This window comes from Haliaeetus albicilla, chromosome 16, assembly GCF_947461875.1.
Source record: "Haliaeetus albicilla chromosome 16, bHalAlb1.1, whole genome shotgun sequence".
Lineage (NCBI taxonomy): Eukaryota > Metazoa > Chordata > Aves > Accipitriformes > Accipitridae > Haliaeetus > Haliaeetus albicilla.
In genome coordinates this window covers 1,242,134-1,256,351 of record NC_091498.1, presented here as the reverse complement: position 1 = coordinate 1,256,351, position 14,218 = coordinate 1,242,134, and the positions used below count along the sequence as shown (strand labels likewise).

At 45.5% G+C, this 14,218-nt stretch overlaps 1 long non-coding RNA gene across 1 annotated transcript; it reads right to left on the bottom strand.

The window, feature by feature from the left end:
- Positions 1-602: 602 nt before the first annotated feature.
- LOC138689173 (uncharacterized) lies at positions 603-5,648 on the bottom strand. Its single transcript, XR_011328025.1, has 2 exons — positions 5,295-5,648; positions 603-4,819 (listed from the first exon to the last, which is right to left on the bottom strand). It is a non-coding gene; the product is annotated as an uncharacterized lncRNA (long non-coding RNA).
- Between the last annotated feature and the right edge of the window lie 8,570 nt (positions 5,649-14,218).

Here is a 14,218-nt window from a genome sequence, read left to right as displayed (position 1 = left end):
CCTGCGGGTGTCACAGTGGACGCCTGTCTTTGCAGATGGAAGGAGCCATCAGTCACTCCAGACCACTTCACCCTCCCAGGGCTCTGCTCCGAGTCTATCGATCACGGCTGCCTTGCGCACGGCCGCCTTACGAGCACCAAGGTGCTCCCGCGCCTGCTTGGCTGGGCCACCACCTCGAAGAGCTGGCAGCATGCGCTGCCTGTAGCGCTTGAAGCATTTTAACTGTTGGTGGCACTCTGTTTTCACTTGTAAGTCACTGCTCTTTTAGTGGCAGGGTTGATAATCTCCTTCTCTGGTCCCCATGGGACCATGCGTGACCCACTGCCCACTGAGCATGCTGAGTCTGAGCAGTGGTACAGGGGCATCACGGCTCTGGTGTTAGCGCTACCGTATCCAGAGGGACTTGATGCTCCTGGCTGAGCTCCCTTCCGCTGGCACTGCTTTGGGGGTTGGTTTTTGCTCCTGTTTGGTGAGGGAGTCCCGGACAAGTCCCGCAGGCTGAAACCAGGTCTGTGCATGGGATTTCAGGATGGGCAGCCTGAATGCCTTGGCACAGACTGTGAGCAGGAGAGAGCTGAGACTCTGGAGAGGAACTAAAAAACTGATGTAAAATGCCAGTGCAGCCACAGCCTGCCTGTGGAATGCTAGGCAGATCTTTAATTATTCCAACAACAACAACAACAAAAATCACCTATCCATCAAACTAAATGAGAGCAAACAATAATAATCCTGATTTTGTTGAATTTGCAATTTGAAATAATTTTTTAAAGTCACATTTATTTGGATGGAAAACATAGTATAATAGATGGTTTCCCATGAAAATTTGTACCTTCTCTAAAATGTAATGAAAATATTTGCACCCTAACTCTCCTTAGTCTCTCTGTCGCTCAGTTATGTGTGTAGATATATATGGTCCCATGCAGTGTCTGAAAGTTCTCAGCTTCCCTTGGTCAAGCAAAATACAAAACTTAGAGCTGATATCATTGCTGTCAATGAAGAAATTGAAATAAAATGGAAATAAAGCTATTTGAACTCCCAGATAATATTAATGAAGAACAAATGGGTGTAAACGGGCCAAGAATAATTTTAGATGAAAAATGAGAATGAAAAATCAGTCTGTCAGAGGAGACAGAACCTGAAACAGCCTTCCAAAAGAAATACAGGGGAGTAAAAAAAAAGCATCAGCAATTATCAAGTGTATCTTCACTTTATATGTTACATGTCAGGATTATATGGCAGGTCTGAAAGAGATCATAGGAGACTTTTTCTAGCTGATGCTTTCTGGGATGGATCTCTTTGTTTTCCTGAAGCCCACAGCACTGTGAAGATTGAAATCTGTAATTTTGAGAAATCTGTATTGTTGGAACAAAGCACTGATAGAGTGTAATCCCTGATGTCTTGCATTGTTTGCAGCACATGTGTAATCGAGGGAGTTGTGAAGACGTGGGATGTATGGGCCTGGGAGAGCATCATGCACTCTGCATTATGCATCTTTATAGATGCAAATTTATTTTCAAATTAACCCTCAGCTCAGTGGAGTCCCACTAATCCTTTTACAAAGGCATGAACTGCTAATCCAAGTCCTGCACTGGGCTTGCTGCTGTTTGAGCAGCTACCAAGATTAGTTTTCGTATTTAAAATGAAATTTGTATTATTTGTATCAAGAGTGCAGTTTAAATTGGGGGTGACTCTTTGTTACCTCTGACAAAGAGGTTTCCTGGGAGAGCTAGTATGAAATCTTACTTCCAAGTTGCTTCCTAGAATAGAAAGCCATAGCAGATGAGCTAATGTGTCCTTCAGTTTCTTGGGATATGGATTACAGATGGCTTCTGCTTATAGAACAGTAAAAAGGTGTTATGCTAATACAGTATCATGACTTTTGCCTGCGGCAGATAGTGCAAATGGGAATCAAAGTAAGGGAGAGAGACTGGTGAGGTATGGGCCTGGAATAGGTAACAAGTGACATGCTGGAGGAGGGCATGCACATAGCCTGGGCCGTGTCTGATGGTTACCCATTATCTTCCATCAATATGTCGATAAACTGTTATCACTAAATTATCCTCAGTCTAATACAAGCTTCACACCAGTCAGGTATGAAATCCATTACTGTCTGTCATACCATTTGGCTAATGGAAGGAAACCCTGTTTTCTCCATTAGATTTTGGTTGGATCCCTTTATCTGCCCATTACTTCTCCTGTAACTCCTTCTAATGGAATCAGACTAACACAAAATGACAGAGAATCAGAAAAAATGACACCAAAATTGGGGGAGCTGTAAAAGCCTATATTGCCCCTACTTGGCCTTGTTAAGGGATGTGAAGTCTGAATCAGTTGAAAGATTTGTTCATTCAGTGGCTGATCCCATGAACTGGTTTCTTTTGCTTAAAAAAAAAAAAAAGTAATTTTTGCATTGCAATAAATTCAGTATACAAATGTCATGACACACAAAAATATTTTCTATGATTACTGCAATAGCTTCCCTGATCCCTTTGTCTTTATGAAAAGCACATGGCATGGCTGCCTTACAATTTACTATTGTTTTATTAATTTAATCTCACTGTTCTTCCAGCAATCATTCCTATCAAAAAAGGGGATTTGTGATTTAAACCAGCCAGCCAAATACCAAAATCAGAGTTTGCAAGCAACCTAATAGAAACACTAATAAGCAAAAATGTAATGCACGTGTGCACAGTCTCAGTGTGTCTGCTCTCTCACCAGCCCTGCAGTTTGGGGGTGAGGTACCCACGTGTGCTGGTAGGAGTCCTGCAGCTGAGTCACCCCACGGCGAGCAGCGCTGCCATGGCCAGAGCTAGAATCTGAGCAGGGAGCTGAGCTCAGCAGTGCAGAGGTGACGGGAGCTGGACCTCGGGGCTGTTCGGGCAGCAGGATGGCTCAGCTGTGCCTTGACCTTTTGCAGCTCAGCCGCCTGCCCAAGCAGGCGGCGCAAAGCAGCTGCAAGCCGCGGCCAAATGCTGACAGAGGTTTGAAATCACGCCTTGCTGCAGGAGTTTCATGCGGGATGCCGTGCCAGGCAGCACTGATTACAGATGTTCACAGGCACTTAACATTAGCTGCAGGAGCTGGGGCTGCTGCCCGAAGGAGGCACTGATCTCTCAGCATTAAGGAAGGAGGCTCATCTTCGAGGGCTTGCTACGTGGCCCAGGCGTTGCTGAGTGCTAGCTAATAGCACTGAGGAAGAAATGCACTGCAGGCAGCGTACGCCCTGCCAGCTTATATCTCAGCAGCAGCAGAGCCTCTGATTTACTGTGAGTAATACATAAAGGGTCTCGAAGAAATGGTTAGGGAATACTGCCTTCGGGCGAAGAGCAGGGGAAGGAGCCCTGCTGTCTGGTTAACAAAAGTACTGCCTCTCCTGGCAATCCTTGCCTCTGAGTATTTTTCTAACATTTCTGGCTGGGGATTTTAAAGATTTAGCACATTTTTTTTTTTTTTAATATTCCATAGACATATGAGATGAGACCAGGCTGTATCATTTTCTTTCCACTCCCTGTGTGCAGTCACTGAATTCATCTTAATTTCCTGCACCAGTGCCCATGGACTGGGAGCTGGTTTCTGCCACCCATGGAGTCAATGGTGCTGTTCACAAGCTCAGGTGATTAAAATGGTCAGATTCCAGCTAGGCACGGAAAAATGCATTTTCTCACGTATGTTTTCAGTATAATGCAGCAATAAGATGTGGGATTGTAGATTGATGCAGAGGGCTGGAGAATACCTTCAGATGCCATCACCATTTTGGTCCGCAATCACGTGGAGACACAGCAAAGCAGAGCCCTGGAGAGCAGGTATCAGAAGAGAGAATAGCCAGTTAATGCCTGTCCCTGCCAGAGCTGGCTGCAGGGTGCTCCTGCATGTCAGTAATGTGTCTCCCAACGGCGTTGGGGTCTACTCTGCTCAACTGTGTAAATGAAGACTTTCAGTCCCAATTTACTGCTGTTGTCACTATTTTATTGCAGCAGATGAAAGCTGTGAAGCCTTAAGGGTACTTGAATCTTCCCAAACCCCAGGCTGTTAGTTGAGGCTTCCTTGTCTTCTCCTTCCTTCCCTGCTTCAGCACTGCTTTCTTTTCTCCAAGTGCCTGACTGCTGTCCTTGGACACTCTTTGTCCTTCAGCAATTCCTGCAGGCTGCAGGTTTCTTGAAGATGGTAGTTTCATTCTGTCTCCAGTTTTCACTCCTAGTTTGTTTAGTGTTTGCAGAAAAAGAGACAAAAGGACTTGGCCAAATCCCAAACAAAATCAGACATGAGAAGAGCGCTTTGCTTCCAAGCTGCAGTGGTGACTCTAGGATTTTTTCTTGTGAATCACTGATACGGACTTCTGACTTTAAAGTTTGTTTACGAGCTGGCTCTGAACTGATTGCTTTTTCTTCTGTGAATCTCTAACAAGCTCTTGCTTCCTTAGCAAAAACGCAATCCTGATCAAAGTTCCCTTCTTTCTTGCTTGATAAGAGGAAAAAAAAGCCCGCCCTGACAAACCAGAGCATCCCCCGCTCTGTGCGTACTTGAGTTCTTCATTTTACAAACTCTTTTCTCATGCTCCGGTTGCATATTTGTGGGGACTTCCAGGGTGCCCTGTGTAGGAAGTCAGAACAAGGCTTGTGCAATGCTTGCACACTATTTAAATAGGTGTTGGCATATCATGGCTAACAGCAGTGACAGCAGGCTGGGGCTGGGAGGGAGGAAGAACATTTCCCATTCCCATTGAAGGAGGATCTCTGCTTCCTTCTTCATCCTTGGGCTCCTCCTGCTCTCGAGCAGTCCTTTGGTGTGCCTGGGCCCTTGGAGACTGAGCCACTGTCTCCTGAGGAGCGTTGGAATTTAATAGAAACAAAGTAAATGAAGAGTGCTTCATGGGCAATTGAAAGGTCAGCACAGATCACGCCATATGGTTTGCTGTTCTTCAAACACCCTTTTCTGGCTGCTTGTTAATCCCCAGGGAGACAAGCCACAAGTGCATTAGTTCTCTCTCCCTCTTTTCCCTGCTCCAGCCAGCACCCACAAGGCCCTGGATTGTCACTGCTGTAACCAGTTGTACACTCCCTTCTGCTGCAGATATTAATTTTTTGTTTATAGAAAAATCCATAAGGTTTGAGTTATCAAAAGCTGTGTGCACTAGTGGGAAAGACAAAATCAATGCTGAAATATTGCCTCATTTAATGGCTGCTGTAAATAGGTCTGTTATGATTCTTTAGTAGAGGTAAATTATGAAAGCACAAGAGAGGTCAGCTGAACGTACATGTTTGCAGCCCCCACCCCAGCAAGCCCATCTAGCTTACCTTGCCCTGTTAGGCATTAGCTGACAAGTTTGAGATATCTTAGTTCATGGGTTTGCCATCACTCACGTGAGAAAACAGAGAGGAGGATGGGCTCTCGCAGTGTTTTGCTCTGCTTATTGGCACTTCCTTGCTGCTGGAGGAGCTGAGCCGGTTCCCTCCTGCGGGGATGCTGCTGGTGCCAGCCGTGTCTCGTCGCTGTGCCCTTCTCTCCGGACCCTGCCGGAGCAGAGGGCACAGCCTGTCCTGCCGTGCCGGCAACCGGCTCCCAGCAGCTGCTTCGCAGGGTTTTCACTTTCCTGGGGGGCAGCACGGCCCTGGGAAAGAATTTCATCTCCCATTCCTTCTCACTTTCTCCTTTTTAAGGCATGCTTTTAGAAACATCGTTGAGGCTTATAAATGAAGCTTTTAAAAGGTTTTAAATACCTATAATTTGTAATGGTTTATTTCTATGTCATTGAATGTAATTATGTCCAGTAGAAGTTCTTTCCAGAATATATTTAGGTACTTTGGAAAACACTGGCATTTCCCCCACATTCTTGGAAAGCCAAGTATGTTACTGTCGTAACCCAGCTGTGTTTCCACCAGCAACAATAATCACTACAGATGAGAAAAAAATAGTATTCTAGGATGCCTTGCTTGAAAGTCACAAGGAATTAGGAAATCCTGCTTTGCATAGCTCCTTGAAGGTCAGACAGGCTCACTCTGCGAGTGGCATTAGTCAGTCCAATCACATGTGCAAACTCCGACGTCTGAAGGGCTCACGAAAGCTGATAAGAGTTTTCCCTGAAGTACCGCTGCAGCCAGTCGGATAGCGCCTGCATCGTCTCTGTCAATATTTAGCTCTGGGTCAATACAGCTTGATGTTTGGCTTAACAGAACTTAATATCTGCCTAATGTCAGCAAAGTTCCAGCAACTGTACCAGTGCACTGCCCGATTTCTGTGGGGAAGGGATTTCTCGGCTGAGAAGCCATAAAGTGGTGGGGCCTCCCTGCTTCTTAGATGGTGGGAAGGAGCCACAGCTCTCGTTGCTCACAGGCAAGGGCTATGTGAGTGACTCCATCTCTGATACACCCCAACCGACTGGGATGCAAGCATAGATTGGCTTACTGGGGCTGTGCTGGTAAGAGCAAGCTGAATGTCGGGGGACGTGCCTGTCACTGACACACGGCACTGATTCACTGCTGCTGTGTTGTGCATTAGCAGCAACTTCTTGAGTCAGCCTCATCTGTTGCCTTTCTGTACAAGCTGCTGGGACTCATGCAGCTCTGACAGGCACTAAAGAAGTACAGAATAGAGGTCCTCTGGTTCCCGTCAACATCTATGGAGGGGCGGTGCTGCTGGTCTTGTCTGTTTTGCTTTGTTTTCATGGGATTCCCTTTATCTCTGACCTGCAGTGATGCACTGAGGCTGATGCAAGCTCCTGGCAGCTGCAGCGAGGGCATGCATCACTGCTGCCGGCTCCGTCCTCCCCTCGAGCTTGACACCTCTCCTTCTTCCCTGCAGACTGTTTCTTTGGGCAGCAGTTAGCCAGTGAAAGTGTTTTCTTTTTATTATGCTTTTAATATTCATGACACATGCAAATTAGGAAAAAAGGTAATTGTCCCAATTAACACTAAATAGGTTTTTCTCACACATCTTGAGTAATTTGATGCTTCTGCTTATCTCATAAAAAGTTTCCTAGTGGAACTGCCTCAGACTCAGTGTTCATACAGGAACCTGCTGAGCTTCTGTAATTAAGCTGTGATTAGCCAGCTATAAATACATGGTTTTGAATACAACATTGCACTCTTAGGGCAAGCGGAGATAATAAAGTGATCAGATCAGTGAACACCTAAAGTACATCAGTAGTAGTGAGATAAAGCTTTCACCGCTAATGGGAGGTCAGCTGCAGTGGTTCAGTTCCCATGGACTCTCTCTAAGCCGTAGGTGAGTGCTGGACCGAGGCCGTTACCGCTAGAAATGATTGGCGTGCTTGCGGTCCTGATGCTCACGGCTCTCCAGGCAGGTGTTGAGGGGACCTGCCTGTGTGTGGTGTATGGAATCGCCTCCCTGCTCAGCTCTTCTGACGGAGCGGTTAACTCAACTTAAAAATGGCTTTCCATTAGGATGACCAGTTCCTGTAACAGCTGGGTGTCCCTGGCTGTGAGTGTTGACCTGTCAGGCCAGTAGGGCTCCGATGGAGCTCTTGCAGAGGGGCAGCAGCAGGCAATGCAGAAACTCCCCATCCCTGGGAACTCTGTGGGTAGGTGCCAATGCTGGGAACACGAGGGCTCAGTCTGGATGCCCGCAGCTGGTTTCCATCGCCAGATGTCTGGGAAGATCGTTTCCCTCTCCCACCCTTTGTATTTAAGAGTGGTGGGAAAGTGGTGGTAAATTCACTTTGGGGGGGGGGGGTGGCTCAGTGGGCCCCTCTTCTCCCCCTGCCCCCAGTGAGTGGGGCTCCGGAGGTGTGCGATGGGGGGTCCAACAAGCCCAATCCTCCTTTCCACCCAGAACAGAGCATGTCTCTTGGGCTTGAAACCAAGGGCCACAAGGTTGCGTTCATTCAGCCAGAGACATGATGTATCTTGTGGCCTCTGGGCCCAATTGCAGCTGTTTGTAATGTCAGGGAACTTCTCAAATGAATTACAGCTGATATTTCATCACACACATTAGTTGGCTAAAGAATAAACTGGAGGAAGCCAGGACAATTCAATGAAGAAAGCAAGCTGACAGTTCTTGAATAAATGATTCATTGTTCACTCAGCTCTGGCAGTTTAGTGCACTCGCCCGGACTCCTGAACAAAAGTTAACTTGTTTCAAACCCTGCTGCGTTTCCATTTCTCTGCTGTGACCTGACGTGACAGATGAAATGTTCATGAACACACTTATCTTTCGAATTAGAAGTTCTGTCAAATCTGATTCTGTGAACCACTCACAGAAAATTTGTATCAGCTGCTAATTTTCATCCCCTTACACCTCAAATACCATTTGTGAGCTTTCTAACTCAATCTTATTTCAGTTTTAAAAGCCCTTCAGGAAAACCAATGTAGGATTATTTGGCGAGAGGCAGTTGTCTAAAGCACTGTCAGAACAAGCACTTTCTTTTTAGCAGCCTCTTTCCTCCCTATTACAGCTCCTACCAGGGTTGTTACTAAATTGGCCCCTTTGGGCCAGGCACTAGAGAAGCAACGTGCACAAAATCCTGATGTCCCTGAGGTAGATGGGAGCTCGGTGGTTGCCTTTGGGTGTAGCTAGGTGACTCCACTCAGGCCAGTTGAAAGCAGATGCCCCTTCAACGTGTCAGAGGTTTAAATCCATGGATGGAGGCAAGGACTGATTCCCCGTGTGCAAGCCCTGAGAGGGGAGCTGCAGCTCAGAGCTAGGCTGCCATGCTGGAAAGTGTTTGCTTCATACTGGGAGAAATGTCTGCCTGCCTTTCTATGACACGTGTACCAAGCCAAGTCCCTACTGTTGAGCTGAATGCAGTTTTTAAGGGGTTGGGAAGTGTAATGGATTTTGTAGAATTTGACATGCTGTCATGGAAGTGTTCCAGCCGATGTGAATGAGGAATCAAATGGGGAAATTTGAAACTTCAGAAGATTGTGCAAGAGCAAATTGTTGCATGAAAAGGGTGCAGCACCAGGGAGGGAATGGCAGAGCCCATGCCTAGGTGGGGGGGCAGGAAATAGAGGGGTGGAAGAGAAAACAATGAAAAGATTTATGCAAGATCAGAACTGAATAATATATCCAAGCAAAGAACAAGATCCCAAACAAAATTCAGAGAAAGGAAAAGAAAGATTCAGAAAGGGGTCTACACTCTGGACTCTGGTGTGTGGGCAAATGTGGCATGTTCCACGCCAGCCCCTAAAGGTCAGTGAAAATACCTGTGAGCAATTAGATCCAAGCTGCCAGGAGGAAACTTCACCCGGAGGGTTGTGAATGCATCCCATGTCATTGCAACAATGCTTGCTTGCTGTTCTAGCCTCAGGCAGTGTTAAAATAACCACAGAGAGCAGTAGCAAGTGTTCGCTTCAGTTTGAGTTGCTTCACACAAAGAACTCTGTCCATGTACATGCTTATTCAGACTGGGAGGAAACATACAGTATAGATGGAAAACTTTCCTTTCGTTGCTATTTTCTCCATCTGTTTTCTATCTTTGCTTTGTTCGCTTGCAGTACTGCGTGGGTGCTTGTCGGAAGAAGGGCGTTCCAGAGCTGTTGCACAGCTTTCCTTGGTAAACACGATTTGATAGTCACTTCAAGTGGGGCTTTTGCAGTAATTCTCACATTTCATTCCTTTATGCTCTGCCAATCCAGCTGAGTCCTGCTGCTCCTCTTTGTCCCTCTGCTATTCCAGTCCAACCCTGCCCCCCACATGAATGCACAGAGAAGTATTTTTTCCAATTTAAAGCTGAGCAATTTTTATTTGTAGCTCTAAGTGGGTCCATTAGTGCCGGTCAGAGGAAAGCTGAAGAACATTTGGCAGATAATGGGGCCTGGGTCCATCAGAAGGTCTTGATGCGGAGCCTGCTGCACTATGTGCTGGTAAAACATCTGTGTAAATAGCTCTGCAGCTGAGGTTTCATTAGAACTGCCCATCACGACAGTCCTCTTAAGGCACTAAATACACCAGGGACTCCTCTGTGTCTACCCAAAATAGCAAGCTCTCTACTTAGCGAGCCCTGTACTAAAACTGGGGTCGTCTCATTTAAATGTTCCCAGCTGTAGGCATGACCTGAGATTCTTTGTTGTAATGTGCCGAGCTATCAAAGCCTCACTCTTCATAGTGTCTCATTAGTCTTGGAAGAGGTGAGGCTGGGGATGGCATCCAGCAGTGTCCCTGAGATGGATATATAATTTTTCAGCCACATCTGGAAAGGGGGAGATATGTAATTGGATGCAAATGGTCATCTGTCACAGTGAAGAATGTCTTTTCCAGTAGGATTTTCTTGACTAAAAAAAAAAGAGTATACCTTTGGGTGAGAGGAGATAATTCTAGTGTTTGTGGAACTGAGCAACAAAGTCAGATATAATCTCAGACCCTTTTTCCCTCTCTGTTCCAATTCTGCTCTCTTTTAGCCTTGCTAGCATACCCATACATTTTTCTGGGGCACCTCACTAGTGCCTCATGCCTGACTCTGGTTTCCCCACACATTTTGCAGCTGTGCCTGCACCCAGCTCTTCTGCTCACCCTGCTACTCTGAGCTTGTGCCTGCTGCTGGCTTGGGATGCTTCTGCACCTTGACATTTGTTCATGGCCTAATGCTCACTTCAGCTTCTAGAAACTACGTACTGTTTACTTAAGTGACTGTCAGAGGATCACAACCTTCTTTGAACCAAGAAAATGAAGCTTCCCGTGTAGTCTCTTAAAAACATTTAAAACCAAGAGAAGATGCAAAACAGACGGCAGGTGATTGAAACCTTTCTTCCTGATGCCTCTCTGCATCTCTTGCATAAGGCAGAGTAAGTTCCTCCAGGGTCTCCACCACCAGTCTGTTACAGCCTGGGCATACCATATGTCCTTTGATCTTTCAAAGGCATCAGGTCTTTGACAGTCACCCATCAGGCTGGGTTGTTTTGCTCTTGTTATTGTTCGTACTCCTGCCCTCTCCATAAAGCACTGGAGAGTGTGCCATGCAGACAGGATCCCACTTCATTGTCCATCACCAAATACTGCACGTGATGGTGGTGTGAGCCTGGGCTATGGAGAAGAGGTGTGGGGTTCCATCCCTGCTGGTTAATCAGTAGGGGACATTATTTAAGATTATCATTGCATCACTAAGATCAAGTCAGAGGATTTGCTGTTTGCTTGCTGAGATGTGGGTTGATGCCATACAGGACAAATACCAACTGAGTAGGGAGTTTTCAGACATGCAGATTTGTTTTGTGGATTGTCATCTGTTCCTTCTGTGTGCCACTTAAACTGCTTGTTGTTATGCAAATCCCGTAATGTATTTATGAGTGCTCTCCAGAGATTTCGAATGGCATCTAATCTGGTTAGTAGATCCATTCTGCAAGAGACCCGTGTAATGCATTCAGCTAAAGATGAGAGATTGGTATTTTATGCATGCGACTAGAGACAGAGCTGTTTTATCCAAGCATTACAACACGCTTACTGACCTGAAACCCATGTAACTGCCAGGAAGAAGAACAAACACACAAATAAACCTGAACAAGCATGTACTACATATTTACAGCTTCTGACAGTGTCTGCATCAGCATCACTGCAAACTGTGAACTCACCTGTTCTCGTGAATTAAGCAAGGCTGGGTTGAGTCTGTACCTGGATGAGAAACTCATAGGAACAATCAGTGGTGACTCTGTAGATGGCAGCGCTCTTCCCTTCCTGAGCACATCCATCCTGATCTCCAGAAACCTCTGGAGCCCAGCCGACAGCACAGCCCACTAAATTCTGACCCCGATACTAGTTTCCAAACTTTAGAGTGGAGTTTCTCACCAGGGAGTCACATCCGGACTGTGCTAAAGTGCTGTACACTTCTGCTTAGCATCTTTAAGCTATTTTTCTCCATTTGCATAGCTGAATTTGTTCAGACTTTCATTGCCTGAAACTGCTTATCCACAGTTACTGGTCAAGGCAATCTTGCCCTGCTATAGCCATTATTTTATGGCCCATTGCATCTTTCCTCTGCTCCCCCATTTCCCCTTGCACTCAGTTCAGCGTATTGGCTTCGGCTGCCTGCTCTTGTCTCCGCTCCACCTTTGTAGCTCTTTGCTCAGGGTTAGGTCATCCCCTGCTTCCATTTGGCTCAAGATGCTGGATTTAGTTGGTTACTTGTTTGATTTGCAAACTATAACATAGAGTTTTTCCTGGTACTGCGCCTCATGGTTGACGAGAGCTTGGTGTAAACAGCTATAAAGTAATTTCATTGTTTTCCTCTGAATCCTCTGTTCAAACCTGCCCTGGACAGGACGATGCCCATGATGCCTGCGGAAGCGCTGGGGCTGCCAGTGTCGTGCCCGTGTGCCGTGGCCAGGCTCCTTTCTGGCATCCTCCTGTCTGTCTGCTGCCTTCTTAGGTTGTGGGATGTCCAATAGGAAACACGTGTTTTTATTCTGTGTTTGATTAATATAGTTATTTTCTTGCAAATAAGTGTTTATACTTTACAGGCTGAACTTAAGAACTACATGTATCCTCTTGGATATGCAAAAGCTTATTTCTAGCCAAAATGAAAAATGACAACACAGACTTTTTGATCAAATGGCACATTTAGTTTCTGTTAGTCGATACAAATTTTTCTGATTTTTTTTTAATGCTGCATTAGAATTAGATTGAGGGAAATTAACTCAAAAGTATCTTATTGAAATAAAAAATGTTAATTTAAAAAGGCTGTGTTTTGACTCTAAAAATAAATTTAAAAGGCAAATGTCTTCAACAAAGCAGCACAAGTGTTTGCATAATTTTGATATACATGAAACACTTTATCAAATTAATCTTCCATTTGAAGATTATAAATATCATAAAATTCATAATCATAATTTCCCCCCAGTCATCATATATTCTAGAAAGGCAGAGTTTGGCGTAGTTTGTGGCTCCTGCTTCCATGTGGCTCCGGGCTGGCTCCCCCGCCTGCTGTGGCCACGGGAGCACTCTGCTGTGGGGGCACAGGGCGAGCCACAGCATGGCTTGGAGAAAGCACAGAAGGGGCAGAGACCCCCCGCTTCCCCACAACATCTTCCTTCCCTTCCCTGTACTCTGATCCGTGTCCCGCTTAGCCCAGAATTGGCCCACAGGCCACTCTAATGTTCCTTGTCAGATGACAGATTTCAGGAGAGCATTAGTAATTAGGAACTCCACTCTCATCAAGGAAAATAATTAGTGAGAATGCATGCAGTTTACAAAAGCAGTTCAATTAAAGAGAATAACAAGCTTTTTACAGCAACAAAGGAAGGACTAAGTAGACCTCAGTGAGTAAATAAAGCTGTAATCAGTGTGATTAATTTAAAATCTCATGAAGGCATGAATTGGATTGATATTCCAAAAGTTTAATGTGTCTCATGAGATCTCAAAAGAAATCATTCCACATTTTAGAGAGAATATGAGGCCTCATTAATTGTGAAAACAAGAAAAAGTAAAAAACTGACAAATGTTATTTTGCTATAAATTTCTTTGGAAACACAGATTTTGACTAGTGTTTTCTTCATGAGGCTCATACAAAAACCTGTCTACGTTGCCTGGATAAAAGGAAATTAAAGAAAGGTTTAGAAATGGATTGGCTGGCATTTTAACCAAGATCCTTAAAACCTCATTCATCCGAGGACAGCTGGGAAGCAGCTTCAATGGGGAGGGATTTTTGTCGCAGGTAAGGCTGAGGAAATGGTATTTGATGGCAGAAAAGGAGCTATACAAAATGGCATTGTATTGCCACATGGGAGAACAGGTGGAGATTCATGGGTAGAAAGGAGCGTGCAGCCTGCAGAAAGGCATCCGTGGGAACCGAAGGAGCTGGGGCTCCTTGTCTGCATGGTCCTGGAGCAGGGGCTGCACGCCACCAGCTTCACCTCCAGCCCGTAGTTGGAGGCATCAGGAGAAGGAAGGGGAAGGTGCTGGTGACCCTCCTGCACGAGACAGTGCCACACTGACCTCCGGGACACTCCGCAGTGACAGCAATTTGGTCACCTTCTCCTCTGCCCAGCTCACAGACTGAGACAAAGATGGAATAAAACTGGTGCTTGCTTCACTGCCTTTTTTTTTTCTTTTTTTCTTTTTTTCTTTTTTCCCTGGCAGTATTGTCGGGACTCACTAGTGCTGTTTGTGTTGCTCAAGAAATCAGTGCTACTGGTATTGCTGCTACTGGTATTGCTTCTCCTACATCTGAAATCTGGCTTTCCTCCATAGTTAATTTTGGGATACAACAAACCCTAAATAGCTGGACAAGAACTTGGACTGTAAATTGTAACCAGCTTTAATTTAGTTCATTTCC